Raw genomic sequence first — 15,203 nt, 5'->3', positions numbered from 1 at the left:
TTTTATATTCCATGCTTCAAGCACATCATAGAATCATTGATGTTTTTGAAAGTAATTCAGGAGTTTTAAGCCCTTTGCTTGTTTTCTATGGAAATAAGAAAAAAACAGGCACCATATATTAAGAAATATACATTAACTCGCCAATGTCTTGATTCATTATGAGCTCCGAATCTTGAACACCATTAGGTAAAATTAGGCGTACATTATTTGTAGATTTAAAATTTTCTGACGATATATCGTAAATCACGATTTTTAAAAAGAAACTAAAACATATATGAAACAAAAATCAGTGTTCTAGGTGCTTGGAACCTTGCTCTGCATCTGAAAATATAAAATTAATCTCTGAAAAGTTTATGAAGGAAGAAAACTTTATTCAGCAGGTTTATCACATTCTTTGCAAACCTCATTTAATTTGTTACGTGAAATTATGGCTATAATTTAGTAATTTCAACATTGAACATCAGGGTAAGACATATGTTTCAGTGGTTATCATTTTATAAAAGAAAGGCCGGGTAGCATTTTTGCCGATCCCAAACGTTTCAGCATTCTTGCCAATTTGATGTCGAGAACATAATCCAAACAACCCCTGCGGGGCTTCTAACCCGTTCCTACTACTACTACTACTACTACTACTACATTAGCTGTGGATCTATATAGTACAAGGGCAAACGTACTACTACTACTACTACATTTGCTGTGGATCTATATAGTACAAGGGCAAACTTATTTTAATGAAAGAAGTTTAATGAAAATTTTAAAACAATGATCGTTAAATCACTTTTTGAATATTATTTTTAATCTTATTTTAACGAAAGAAGTGTTATAAACATTTTTAAAAGTAGTAAAAAAACTGTCCTTAGGCAGGATTCGAACCCTCGCCAAAAACATTTTCGTTACTAGCATGTTACGTTAGACCACTTTTTTTCCACTTTTTTATTATTATTATTCACTTATTATTTACATTATTGTCGAATTACAATAATAAAGTTACATAATTGACAGTTATAATTACATTGTCAGTACAGAATATGTAATATAAAAATTATAAAGATTGACCATAGAAGAGATAATTCAGATAATTAGCAAATAATATTTTTTTTCTTGGCGGAGGGAATTTACCATATCGTAAACACAGGAAGTCCTTGTACGTGTGACGTGCTTCAGGAGAACAAGGAGACAGAATAAATTCAATTGTGTTCGCACTCAGCACAAGCCAGAGCCGACAACAATTCTCGTTTACTTTGTGCTATATATAGATCATGTCTTGTGATATCGCATCTGTATCGACCAATCAGATCAGAGGATATGCTGAAACGTTTGGGATCCGCAAATATGCGGCCGGGTATGGACTTTTGCGTTTCGGAAAGATGAACGATACATTTTTAAACAGTATTGTTGGGGCTAAACAGCATTTGAAAATGTATTATTATGTAAATATGTACTGTCGTTCGGGGCACCATCGGGTATCTAATTTCTCCACTTTTAAATATTTTAAAACCTACGTCTTCGGTATGTTCTATAGAACATTACAAATTAAAGGTTAAGTTCCGAAGTTAGGCCTCTGTTTCCAGCAAAATTTGTAGACTTTACAGGGAAGATATGGATAATTTGATCGTTTGTGTGCTTGATAATATATACGAATCTCGAAAAATATCTTGATTTGTTATATATAAACGGTTACAAACATGGGAGTATTCGGCGAGCGGAGGGAACTACTTGGCACAAAGTAACAGAAAAGTTTGCATTGTGGGAAACTAACGACCATTTATAATATCATCATGGCGGCAAATATACCGAAACGATGCACACGATGTGAACTGACTATGTTAACTTTCGTAAAGTAATACGTTCGTAACGAGGAAAATCTTCTAAAACTATGTGAAGAGCAAGAATTAATGAACCTAAGAACAAATTGTGGTAAGAGTGGAAAGGAGGTGACAGCGAAGAAACGTGGAGAAAGTTATTTATTTTCAGTACGAACCGAAGTACTAAGTGTAAAAAACTATATTAATTAGAGTTTAATGAGGACTGAAAACAACGTGCCCTGCGGGGCTCTAACCCACCTTCACTCGCTCACGCTCGCTCGGCAATGTGTTAATTAAATAGTAAACTTTCTTTGAACGTCCAAGGGCACCTCTGTTCACCTCTGTTGTATATGTAAATCAAAACTAACGTCACCTAACCTAACATCTCTCCTACCTCACGATATAACGAATGAAACCCTAAAGTCTGTTAAGAACGTAGGAATTCAAAAATTATGAATTTTAATAGCTTTTATGAAGATTTTGCTCCAAAAGTATCGGACGCCCAACTTCGGAAAAAATGCCCAAATTAATATTTTACGACGCTAGTGTGGTACTTCCAGAGTAGGTAGATGTGCACTTTCTGCTTTATTTTTATGTAGATATGTTGTCGATTTAATATGGGTGGTAACGAAGATTGCAGATTATCTATAAGTAGCTTTAAATTTAATTTAAAAATTACAAAAGATGTTGCGTAATAAAATTTGACGGCTGGAAGTCATGTTGATTGTTTACATTTTAGTAAGTGTCTGGGCGCGCATATAGCGGAACACTTGAACTGGTAAGTAATTCGTTGCTTAATGCAGAAAATTATAATTGTTTATTTTTCGTTGAATTTTTAAATATTAAATGATACTGCGTGTTGTGAAGTATGTGATCGTCATTTCATTAAAATGTTTTTAAAGAGTAATTACATTCAATTCTTGGAGTGGCCTTGGCGTATGTATATGTGGCCATTGATCGAGGTTATCAGTGTATTAATCCGCCTGTGTGAAGTTGGCCCCCCAAAAGTTTGTGCTACACGAGATATTTATTGGGCCAGAAAGTACTTCATTTGGGCTTTTTTGGCTAGCAACTCTTAGCGTTTGGGCTACTCTGGAAACAAAGTTACAGCCTCGCAAAGTTTAAGAGGCCAACTTTACGTTAGCCCCCCAAGTGTTTTGGCCAGCCGAGATTTATTTGGGCTGGGTAGTATTACGTTTGGGCTGATTGGGTCAGCAACTTTTAGCGTTTGGGCTATTTAGTTTCCGAAATATGGGCTATTAAACTTTTTGAAAAGTGATTTTCCTGCTTCTTTTTGTAGGGGCCAACTTCACTAATATGATATTTCTGACAAACATGCTTATGGGAATTTACAGTACTTTCTGTCGACTAGCAATTTAGAAAGCTTCAAGATTTGGGCTGTTTTCGAAACAGAATTAGAGCTTCACAAAGTTTGGAGGGCCAACTTCACATTAGCCCCCAAGTGATTGGACCAGACAAGAATTTTATTGCGCTGGATAGTACTTCGTTTGGGCTTATTGGGTCAGCAACGTTTAGCGTTTGGGCTATTATAGTTTCCGAAATATGGGCTATTAAACTTTTTGAAAAGTGATTTCCCTGCTTCTTTTGTCGAGGCCAACTTCACTAATATGATATTTCTGACAAACATGTTTATGGGAATTTACAGCACTTTGTGTCGACTAGCAATTTAGGAAGATTCAGGATTTGGGCTGTTTTTGAAACAGAATTAGAACTTCACAAAATTTGGGGGGCCAACTTCACATTAGCCCCCAAGCGATTGGACCAGACGAGATTTTTGTTGGGCTGGATAGTACTTCGTTTGGGCTGATTGGGTCAGCCACTTTTAGCGTTTGGGCTATTATAGTTTCCGAAATATGGGCTATTAAACTCTTTGAAAAGTTATTTTCCTGTTTTTTTTTTTCCGGGGCCAAGTTCACTAATATGATATTTCTGACAAATACGTTTACTACAATTGGCAATACTTTGTGTCGACTCGTAGTGTAGTAAATTTCAAGATTTGGGCTGCAGTTGAAATAGTTGGATATTCGCGAAGTTTGGGGGGTACGTTCAAGCCCTTCCAAGTGACTGGACCTGACGAAAATTTTATTGGGCTGGTTAGTATTTCGTTTGGGGTGATTGGGTCATCAAGTTTTAGTGTTTTGGGCTATTAATATTTGGTCTGTATTTCAAAGAGATTAGACCTTCAGATATTTTGCTGCCGGAAATTATAGTTTTTAATGTAATAGGTAGGGATTTTTTTATCTTATAAACTGTTTGGACTATACATCGGTGGAACACCAAATGGTGAAGAAAGATGCAATGTTCCACACATTATGCAAGAGGTTTTGACACAGAGTTTCGTTATTGTTAATATCTACGATAGTACTAAATTTACATTTGGCAGTGGTTGGAAGTGGTCACCCAAAACCATTAAAATGATTCCGTGCGATTTCGCACTGTACAGTTTCACACAGTGCTCATTATCGAGTAATTTCGCACAGTCTTCTTTATCGGATTAATCATTCTGCAGGTGTGGTGCATCCTCACACGGTCCACCTGTCAATCATGTGATTTATCCTGAAACCGCTTTCACTCTAGGGGCAGGGAGGACAGAAAAATGTCAACTAAATAAGAACAGAAACTGAGCAAACTCAATTTAAAATAAATATGAACAATTGAATTAATACTACCTCAATTGAGCCGATGTCTTAAGCAGGCTGGGTTGAAATGAGTGCATCGGCTCGCTTTGACTAGGCTCAACTGAGCCTATGGCTCGAGCCGGCTTGGTTGGAAGAGTTGTAAGCTCGGCCAACTTCTCGGTTCAGCTCGATAGTGAATGAGCTGTGACCTGAGCAGCTCAAGCCGTTGACAGCCTTAAATCCGGGCCGAGCACTTTTGAACATGTTTGCCCGATGCCCTATAACTTTTAATGATTTTTGGCTCGAGCTCGAATACTTGCTTCTCCGGAACTCAAACCGAAAAGCTCGTAAACGGTGTCATTGCCTCCTAGACTCGCCTTGGATTTTGGTATTCAGATATAAACCGCCTGTCTTTCCTCTTTATATGCTGTGTTGTTGTTGTTGTTGTTGTTGTTAATAATAATAATAATAATAATAATAATAATAATAATAATAATAATAGGTTCTAGCAGTAGTAATATCATTGATAATAATCATATTGTCTATGTATGAAACTTGAAGAAAATACTTGAAATTACACACAGGATTTGGTTCGATTAAGCTCAACTCGATTCGAAACTTAACCTCAATTTGTTGGACGAAATTGTTCGAGCCGAGTTATCGACTCAAGCTTAAAGATGTCTGTTTCGAGTCGAGTCGAGTTTCGAAAGAACTCGCTCGAATCTGCTCCTACCCATATTCAAAGGCTAGAATAATGAACTATGATTTGTACAAAATGGATTGACGATGTACAGAAGTATGAATGTTCTACCTCAGCAATGTATTGTTCGCTCGGAAAATATCAAGACGACAAGGTTCGTCTTCAAACTGCCTTGGAGTATACAGCTAATGTTTAGTATTTCACAAATAACAACTTTTTTCTATGCTTTGGGGCGGGCACATTTTTTTCGCTTTTTAAACTTCCTGATTGAATTCTCTTATGTGCTGCTTATTTTATTATTTATTTATTTTAATTTGTGATTGTTCTATCCACTATTTCTGATGATTGCAATTTTTATGTTCATTTTCTGTTCTTATTATTTATTTTCATTTGCTATTTTTTTTGTTTTCATCTATTTCAATTTGCGATAATTTTTGTTATTATTTTTCGTATTTATATCAATTTCATATTGTTTATGTTATTATTTTCTCTCCTTCCTTACTATAACTTAGGTTTGCTTATCTTTTGTTCTGTCTTCTTCGTAAGTTATTTTAATTTCCGGTTATTTTGATTATTCTTTTTGTGAAAGTGAAACATTTCCTAAGCTGTCCTTCTGTAGTATTAATTGCAATTGTTCATATTTAACTTGTGTTTGCACTTTTTCTGTTCTTGGTTAGTTGACAGTCGTTCTGTGTCCTCCCTCCTCCTATAATGAAAGCGTTTTCAAGACGAATCAAATGATTGACAGGTGGACCGTGTGAAAGTGCACGACACCTGCAGAATGATAAATCCGATAAACAGGACTGTGTGAAATTGCACCGTGAGAAACTGAACGTCACCATTAAAATTTATGTCTTTTAATTACGACTCCCATTTATTTTCAACTGTACCAGCGAGCACCGTGACCGCCTTTGGACGGGGGCATCGCCCCGTTTGCCCCAGCCTTGTTACGCTCCTGGACCGAGGATACATATGCAAGACTAAAACCAAGACTAAATGTGTAAGAATAGCAACACTGCCAAGACACCAGCAAAAACTTGACCCAGAAGCGTTGATACTTTTATAAATAGGCGAAAAATATAGAAAAGCTTGATACTTCAAATTCATAATTTTGTATTTCGTTTTCAGCAAGGTGGAGCAGAAGGATTCAAATACTTCCCTAGAAACATGAAGTGCTCATCGTAATCTTTTAAAATAAACGAAGTGAGAAAAAAAGATTGCTTTCTTATTGCTTTCCCTATATAGAATATAATGTGGATGAATATTCGGCTTAAAAATTACAAAGAATTTTTAATAATAATAATAATAATAATAATAATAATAATAATAATAATAATAATAATAATAATAATAATAATATAAAGGAGACTAGTTACAATACTGTATGGTCCTTGAGACTCCATTAGGAATCAAACCTGGAGCTTTTGCATCAAATACAGGTATATATTATTCACGTATTCACCAAAGGCTTACGAATGAATGGATATAAAAATTATTTGGACATAATTCTTCAAGGTTTGACGTAATTCAAATATGAATGTAGTATATATAATTTCCACCAGTGTCTTATTCATAGGTCAGATTACCGTATATACCCAAATTGTTTTCCAGACTAAATTTAGGAGATTAAAGCCGATAACTACTTACACAAAATTAGCGTTGCCAAAAATTCAGATTCACAAAATCCGGATTTAGAATTTCAACTGAAACCGAAATCCGAATGCCCCATAATAAAATGTCAGAAACCGAAATTAGAATTTCGGATAATGAAATGTCAAGAACCTAAAACGGAGTTCGAGTAATGAGATGACGAAAGCCGAAATCCTGACTTCGTATAATGAAATACTAAAATCTGGATATATGCATGTTGAGCAGCATTAGACAAAATCTTATGAAAAACAATTCCAAATTGTATTACATAAAGACGAAGAAAACATAATATGTTTGAGTATATAGTAATTGGTATCTTAATCTATCTCAAATTAGTTGGCACAAATATAATCTCCATTATAAATAACATTTAAAGAACTAAAAAACAAGAGAGAGAAATTGCACTAATTAGTAAAAGTATTTGTCACAAATATCACAATAGTGAAGATAACCCTGACAAAAGAAGCAGAAAAATCAATTTTCAAAAAGTTTAATAGCCCATATTTCGGAAACTATAATAGCCCAAACGCTAAACGTTGCTGACCCAATCAGCCCAAACGAAGTACTATCCAGCCCAATAAAAATCTCGTCTGGCCAAATCACTTGGGGGCTAATGTGAAGTTGGACCCACAAATTTTGTGAAGCTCTAATTCTGTTTCGAAAACAACCGAAATTTTGAAACTTCCTAAGCTGCTAGTCGACACAAAGTGCTGTAAATTCCCATAAACATGTTTGTCAGAAATATCATATTAGTGAAGTTGGCCCCTACAAAATGAAGCAGGAAAATCACTTTTCAAAAAGTTTAATAGCCCATATTTCGGAAACTATATTAGCCCAAAAGCTAAAAATTGCTGACCGAATCAGCCCACACGAAGTACTACCCAGCCCAATAAAAATTTCGTCTGGCCCAAACATTTGGGGGGCTAACGTGAACTTAGCCCCTCAAACTTTGTGAGACTGTAACTTTTTTTCCAGAGTAGCCCAAACGGTAAAAGTTGCTAGCCCAAACAGCCCAAATGAAGTACTTTCTGGCCCAATAAATATCTCGTGTAGCCCAAACTTTTGGGGGGCCAACTTCACACAGGCTATTAATCCGAAGTATGTTAGATAAGAAAGAACATTCGAGAACTATTTAGTGTGGTCAGTAGGCGTGGTAGGTTGAGATCGAAAACGGCAGGTGGGATTCTTATGCGTATTCCAGTTTTTGACGGGTGCGAAATCAGTGAGTATAGTCTTGTGGAGGTCGGTAGACTATATTTACATACAATGTGAGATAAGGTAAGCATTGTAATCTTAGTGTAGGGTAAGGTTGCTTTAGTATAAGTAGTAGTAGTAGTAGAAATAGTAGGAATGAGTTAGAAGCCCTACAGAGGTGGTTGGGTTCTGTTCTGAACATAAGTAGTAGTAGGAACGGGTTTGAAGCCCCGCAGTAATTGGTTGGATTCTGTTCCCAGTACTAGCAGTAGTAGTAGTAGTAGCAGTAGTAGCAGTAGTAGTAGTTGTAGTAGCAGTAGCAGCAGTAGTAGTAGTACGAACAAGTTAGAAACCCCGCAGGGGTTGATTGGGGTCTGTTCTCGACATAAGTATGAGTAATAGTAATAGTAGCAGTAGTAGTAGAGTAGTAGTAGTAGTTGTAGTAGTAACAGTAAGTGTAGTAATAGTAATAGTAGTAGCAACTTGTTAGAAGCCCCGCAGAGGTTGGTTGTGTTCTGTTCTCGACATAATTATTATTAGTAGTAGTAGCAGTATCAATAGTAGTAGTAGTGGTAGTAGTAGCAAAAGTAGTAGTAGTGGTGTCAGTAGTAGTAATAGTAGCAGGAACGGGTTAGAAGCCCCGCAGGGGCTGGTTGGGTTATGTTCTCTACATAAGTATAAGTTGTAGTAGAAGTAGTGTCAGTAGTAGTAGTAGTAGAATGATTATGATGATATATGCATGGAGATACTATATCGTTGTACTATTTGAGTTCTTGGTTCTTTATTTTGTGGGAGGGGTAACTTGGTACATTCTTGATTGCCAACATGTCATGTTACCACTTTTTCACAATAACTTACCGATAATACATATACCACAACGATATGGGATCTCCACATTTGCCAGAATAGCCAAACCAGCTTTGTAAACAATTACCCATTACAAAGAAAATTTTATCGAAAATCGCAACTCGCTACACCTTATGGTCCCAAAATATTGGGACATAAAGTGACACCATACATGTGTGAGGTCTGCCTACTAGATGGTATAATTTCGAAATACTAAATTCTGAGGCCCAACACCCAATCAGAAGAAGTTAAAATCCAAAAGAAACAGACACATATGTGGTGTTTTTGGGGTACCTTGGGAGTCGCAAAACATCAAGTTCTAAACATTACTGGGACATGTATTAAAACGTTTATAAGAACCATACAAGTGTGAATTTACCGAAAACCCCAAGTCTTTACAAATGGCGGTTACCGAAATATGGGAAAATAAGTAGCAACACCATCGATATGTAGAGTGTGTGTGCTAGACGGCAGAAAATTTAAAAAAAAAAACTAATTATTGAGGCCTAACAACAATTCCAAGAACATTCATAATCTATAACAACCAAATATGCCTATGGAGTTTCGGTGGACCATGGGGTTTTTCAAACCCCTATTTCTATTTCAGTTTTCAGTTTCTATCACGAAGATCAAACACTACATTCAACTGTGTTTAATACTTAAAACTTCATGTCAATATATAAAAAGTAATCGATTTATTTGGAATTATAATTTTGATAACGTCGTAATATAGGGATGCAAATAAGCAGCACAATTTTATACGCCGAACAAAGAAAAACTACTAACCCACATCCCACAGTAGAAATGATTTACTTACCTTTGGTATGAAATCAGATACTAGCCCACACCGATGAACCACTCACCTCGAGTGAGTGGGCGTCCTCATTTGCATCCCTGTCATAAATATAGTTTCTTATGGATATGGACTTTTGGGTCTCTGCTACAAGGAGGAGAAATTTCACTAAACTAATATATGAACCTTAATAAACATTTTAATGTACATTATGCAGTTATATATCAAGGGTATCCTATGGGTTTAGTAATGAAACCCCATTACAGTACCTACAAAAACATTACTTCAGAATTTAATTTCTTTATAGCAGTTTAAATAATACATTCTTTTGTGTTGAATACTGAAAACTCCATGTCAACTCCAGTATTGGTTACACTTTCAACTAGCAAGCGATAGAAACTTGTCTTTCCGCTTCAGATGGATGTCACTAAAGCTTTGACCCACAATTGATTGAATCGCAGCTACACGTCGATCTTGTCCTCCATGACAATTCAAGCTTTCGTCGCCCATCAAGCCAGTAGATGTGGAAACCAAAAGATTTGACGAGATTTTAAAAGGACTGTGCCAGTACAGACAGATCATCATCTCCTGAATATCATTATTGTCCCTGGCTTTCCGAGATTCCCTCAATACCACGTGTTGTTCGGACGTTGTGATGAAAACATATGTCAAGGTTTCGACAGCGCCTATAACATGTACTAATGCAAGAATTGCACAGACCTAGCAATCAACCAAATTTTCCTGGACCATGTGTTAGTCCACCTGCGGTCTTCATCGTACGCATTAACACTTGTTCGATTGTCATATCTGTCCATATTCCTGACCAAAATTTTTCTGTTGTTCTAATAGTGAAAGAGCAATGCTTAACGAATTTGTCAAATTTTTCACGACTAATGTTTGTTTCTAGTTTCAGCATTTGTTGGAAGTAAGTGTAGGCCTACTTTGCATAATTGAAGTGGCCTGCAGCATCCAAGAAAGGAATCATACATTGGATGCTAGAAAGGTGAAGGTTTCAATCACCTGAACGTTATTCTTTAATGAAGAAACGCATAATGTTAACCGTGTCGAAGTATTGCGTCCATAGTATTCCGGTTCGATTTGGGACAGATACATTGTGTAATATTTCGTGTAACATATTTTGAAAGGTCCAGTAGACATTGAGACGAGCTTATATTTTCCTGTGACAATGTACCTGGAAACACACCTAAGTGCAAGGTTTTCAGTCTATGAGTAAAATGTTCATTTACATTCATTTCATTTTGTAACAGCACTGCAAACGAAACCAGAATCAGAGAATGCGCACGTATAGCTATAGCATATGCATTAGGGTGTATCGAAAAAACTTTTTTTCGAAATCCGGTTACGGCTAGTGCGGATTTTTGGCCAAATGGCATCAGTAAAACGTATAAAAAATTTCAACTCAATCGGACAACTCCTTCTGCTGCCGAGTGGAGCCCAAATATTAGAAAAATCAACAAAAGATTCACTTTTCAACTGATTTTCCAAAAAATATTTTTTAAATATTTCCTATATTTTTCGGTCTTTTAAATTATTGAAATAGCATTGGAAAGGAGGAATAAATAGATAAAACAAAATTATTACGGTTATTTCTGTACACCATAAGCATGAAAACCTAGTTAATTGTTTGTAAAAATGCACTGATTTTCTGGCGTATCGTACTTTAATATAAAATTATTTAAACAATTAAACTTTAATATAAATTTATGGAAGTCTCTTGAATAACGAAGAAAACACTTTAGTGCTAACTTCTAAGAGCAGTAATAGTATAAATAATTTGCTCCCAATGCCGTATACATCTGCTTATCACACTAGATCACCTGCCGCCCACCTCTCCCCGAACGCCTTTTCTCTTGTACTTGCCCAGCTGAAAGAATCTGTCTTATCAGTCGCCAGTAGTCAACCAGCTGTGTCCAACGTGATTGTCGCTGCTTGAGTTATATATTAGTGCTGTAGGAAATTTTAACTAAATAATTTGTTTTCGTGTGAAGTGAAGTATGTAGAAGTGAGAACAGTATTTCAGTTGTGTTAAGTACTTTTTATTATGAAGAGAGTGACAGATACGCTGACATTATGGCATCGACAAGTTTGTTACGATCTGACGTTAGGAATAGCATTATTGGGACACCCTAGGAATTGGGTAGAACACAGCTACCAACCGTTGAAATATATTGAGACAATACCTATGGGAGCGAGAAGAAAAAATGAGAATTTCGGGATCCCGGAAAGAGCCTTCAACAAAGCGTTTATCTTCTATCGTCGCCAGGAAGACTGTAGAAAATTGAGATTACGCCTCAATCTTTTTTCTCTGATCTAGAAGAAAAGGTGCCTCTAGCACTGGTAGTTTTATTCCTTTTTCGCAGTTGCAGGCAAGAGGATCGGAACACTTACAAAAGGATATATCAAATGAAATATTTTTGGCAGACTGTTGAAAATCAGCAATTCGTTTCGAAGAAGTTTGGAAACCGGACTTTGCTGAGTTTTGCAAGTCACGGACAATATTATGGTACTTCAATATCATTGCAACAATCGTTCTGACACTGAAAATTGCATCGCCGCTGATTGAGGCGTAATCTCAATTTTCTACAATCTTCCTGGCGACGATAGAAGATAAGTCCTTTGTTGAAGGCTCTTTCCGGGATCCCGAAATTCTCATTTTTTCTTCTCGCTCCCATAGGTATTGTCTCAATACATTTCAACGGTTGGTAGCTGTGTTCTACCCAATTCCTTGGGTGTCCCAATAATGCTATTCCTAACGTCAGACCGTAACAAGCTTGTCGATGCCATAATGTCAGCGTATCTGTCACTCTCTTCATAATAAAAAGTACTTAACACAACTGAAATACTGTTCTCACTTCTACATACTTCACTTCACACGAAAACAAATTATTTAGTTAAAATTTCCTACAGCACTAATAAATAACTCAAGCAGCGACAATCACGTTGGACACAGCTGGTTTACTACTGGCGACTGATAAGACAGATTCTTTCAGCTGGGCAAGTACAAGAGAAAAAGCGTTCGGGGAGAGGTGGGCGGCAGGTGATCTAGTGTGATAAGCAGATGCATACGGCATTGGGAGCAAATTATTTATACTATTACTGCTCTTAGAAGTTAGCACTAAAGTGTTTTCTTCGTTATTGAAGAGACTTCCATAATTTTATATTAAAATTTAATTGTACGATACGCCAGAAAATCAGTGCATTTTTACAAATAATTAACTATGTTTTTATGCTTATGGTGTACAGAAATAACCGTAATAAATTTGTTTTATCTATTTATTCCTCCTTTCCAATGCTATTTCAATAATTTAAAAGACCGAAAAATATAGGAAATATTTAAAACATATTTTTTGGAAAATCAGTTGAAAAGTGAATCTTTTGTTGATTTTTCTAATATTTGGGCTCCACTCGGCAGCAGAAGGAGTTGTCTGATTGAGTTGAAATTTTTTATACGTTTTATTGATGCCATTTGGCCAAAACTCCGCACTAGCCGTAACCGGATTTCGAAAAAAAGGTGTTTTTCGATACACCCTAATATGCATGCTCCGTCAACATATGGGCTACTGTGTTTTTGGCGTAGAGGGTCTTCCACATCTCTTAGAAACCACTACCAGCCATAATGTTTCAACAGCACTGAGAAATGACATAAACAGGTGAAAACCATCAAGGCGCACAATCACATACAAGAGAGGGCTGTATTTTTCTGCTGCTAGAACCACATTTATGGGTTTAGTATATAGTGGCTGATCAAATGTAAATACTGGCTTTTTTATTCTTCTTCATGCGTTGCTCCACTGCGTTCAGGACACAAGTGTAAATTGTACTTGGATTTGTTTGGGGAGATTCACAAAAGGTAGAGGCAAAACGGCTGATGGTTCGTATTCCTTCGGTCAGTCTTTGGTCATAGCGTCCATATATCCATTCCAACTAGTGCTTTACGTTTCTTCCATCACTTTCCCCAACATCCAGCATAGACAAACTAGTCGAGCATTTTCGATATTTTCTAATTCTGGGAGAGCTCCGCAGATATCTTCCACCTGAATAAGGTACGTGTCTGCCCTCAAATTTCGCTGGTAATTTATTACAGTACAAAAGCCAAACTATTCGAATTTGAAATCTGCAGAATAATTTGGAATCACATTTTTCCTTTTTCTATTCGTAAATAATAGAACCGCTATTCATTAGATTTTAGGTCACCAAATGTTAATGATAATTTGAGATGTCGCGGTATTTGCTGATCAACTAATATAGAGTAATAGTAAACTGTTGTATGCGATCACTGCTAGCTCAACATAAAACCGATTAGCTGGGATAATTTTAGAGATATAACAATGGTTTTGGGTGGGTCTAGATCAAAACCCCCACAGCCAAAACCACTCAACAAATGTCAAACTGCCCACACGATCGGTCATAACTCCCACACAAATGGACAAATCTCCCAAACACAGGAACGTTCAAACCCCCCACAGCCAAAACCCCCACACTCAAGAAATGTCAAAATATCCACACGATCGGTCATAACTCCCACACAAATGGGCAAATCTCCCAAACGCACGAACGGTCAAAACTCCCACACTAGAAATGTCTAAACGCGCACACAATCGGTCATAACTCCCACACAAATGGACAAAACAGCCACACATTGCAACGGTCATAATCCCCACATAAATGGGAAAACTCCCACACAAGTGGTCAAAATTCCCGCATGCAGAAATTGTCACAACTGCCACACAAATGGACAAAATCCCCAACAATCGGACAAATTCCCCACACTCTGAAATGATCGCTATTGCACGTCTTTGTTGCGGCTCTTTATGACGCACACTTTAGTGTTTCTGTCATTAGAAAACAGTGCAAGAAGAATAGTTGCAACATCAGTTTAAGTGGAATATCAAAATGTTATTAAAAAGTACAAGGGCAAGACATGCAACCACGATCATTTTAGATTGTGGGAGATTTGTCCAGTTGTGTGGGGGTTTTGTCCATTTGTGTGGCAGTTGTGACAATTTCTGCATGTGGGTGTTTTGTCCATTTGTGTGGATATTTTGTCCATTTATGTGGGGATTGTGACCTTTTTTATGTGTGGAAGTTTTGTCCATTTGTATGGGAGTTATGACCGTTGGAGGTTATGACCGATTAACAGTGTGAGGGTTTTGGCTGTAAGGGTTATGACCGTTCGTGTATTTGGGAGATTTGTCCATTTGCGCATGGGTTGTGGCAATTTGTGTGGGCGTTTTGACATTTCTTGAGTGTGGGGGTTTTGGCTGTGGGAGTTTTGACCATTCGTTGAAAAGATGTTAAAACAACAAACTACTTCAGAACATGTACCCGTACATAATTCTATTTCAAAGTTTTTAAGTTAAAAATTGAAAATACACATTCCTTTAACTTTGATACGCCATATTTAAAGACACAATAGTATATGACTAGAAGGCGTTATAAATAATAATTTCGAATATATTGTGAGTGAAAGGAAGCAAGAACGACGTTTCAACCTTGAAACGTCGAGAAGATATAACGGTTTAAATTTCAAGGAATAAATTCTGTCTTGATGTCGT

At 36.7% G+C, this 15,203-nt stretch overlaps 1 protein-coding gene across 5 annotated transcripts in view; it reads left to right on the top strand.

Annotated features, from left to right (window-relative positions):
- Positions 1-15,203, top strand: part of LOC145681636 (uncharacterized) — a 421,555-nt gene that overhangs the window by 49,179 nt on the left and 357,173 nt on the right. For 3 of the 5 annotated variants that reach the window (XR_014130844.1, XR_014130847.1, XM_081753253.1), the window contains exon 1: positions 330-465. The exons of the other annotated variants lie outside the window; for them this stretch is intronic. The gene's annotated coding sequence lies outside the window, so the exon portion shown is untranslated. Of the gene's footprint in view, positions 1-329; positions 466-15,203 lie in introns of those variants that run through there. 5 annotated transcript variants of the gene reach the window in all.

This window comes from Thermobia domestica, chromosome 3, assembly GCF_964235325.1.
Source record: "Thermobia domestica chromosome 3, izTheDome1.hap1.1, whole genome shotgun sequence".
In the NCBI taxonomy this organism is placed as follows: Eukaryota; Metazoa; Arthropoda; class Insecta; order Zygentoma; family Lepismatidae; genus Thermobia; species Thermobia domestica.
This window is presented reverse-complemented; position numbering and strand designations above follow the sequence as displayed.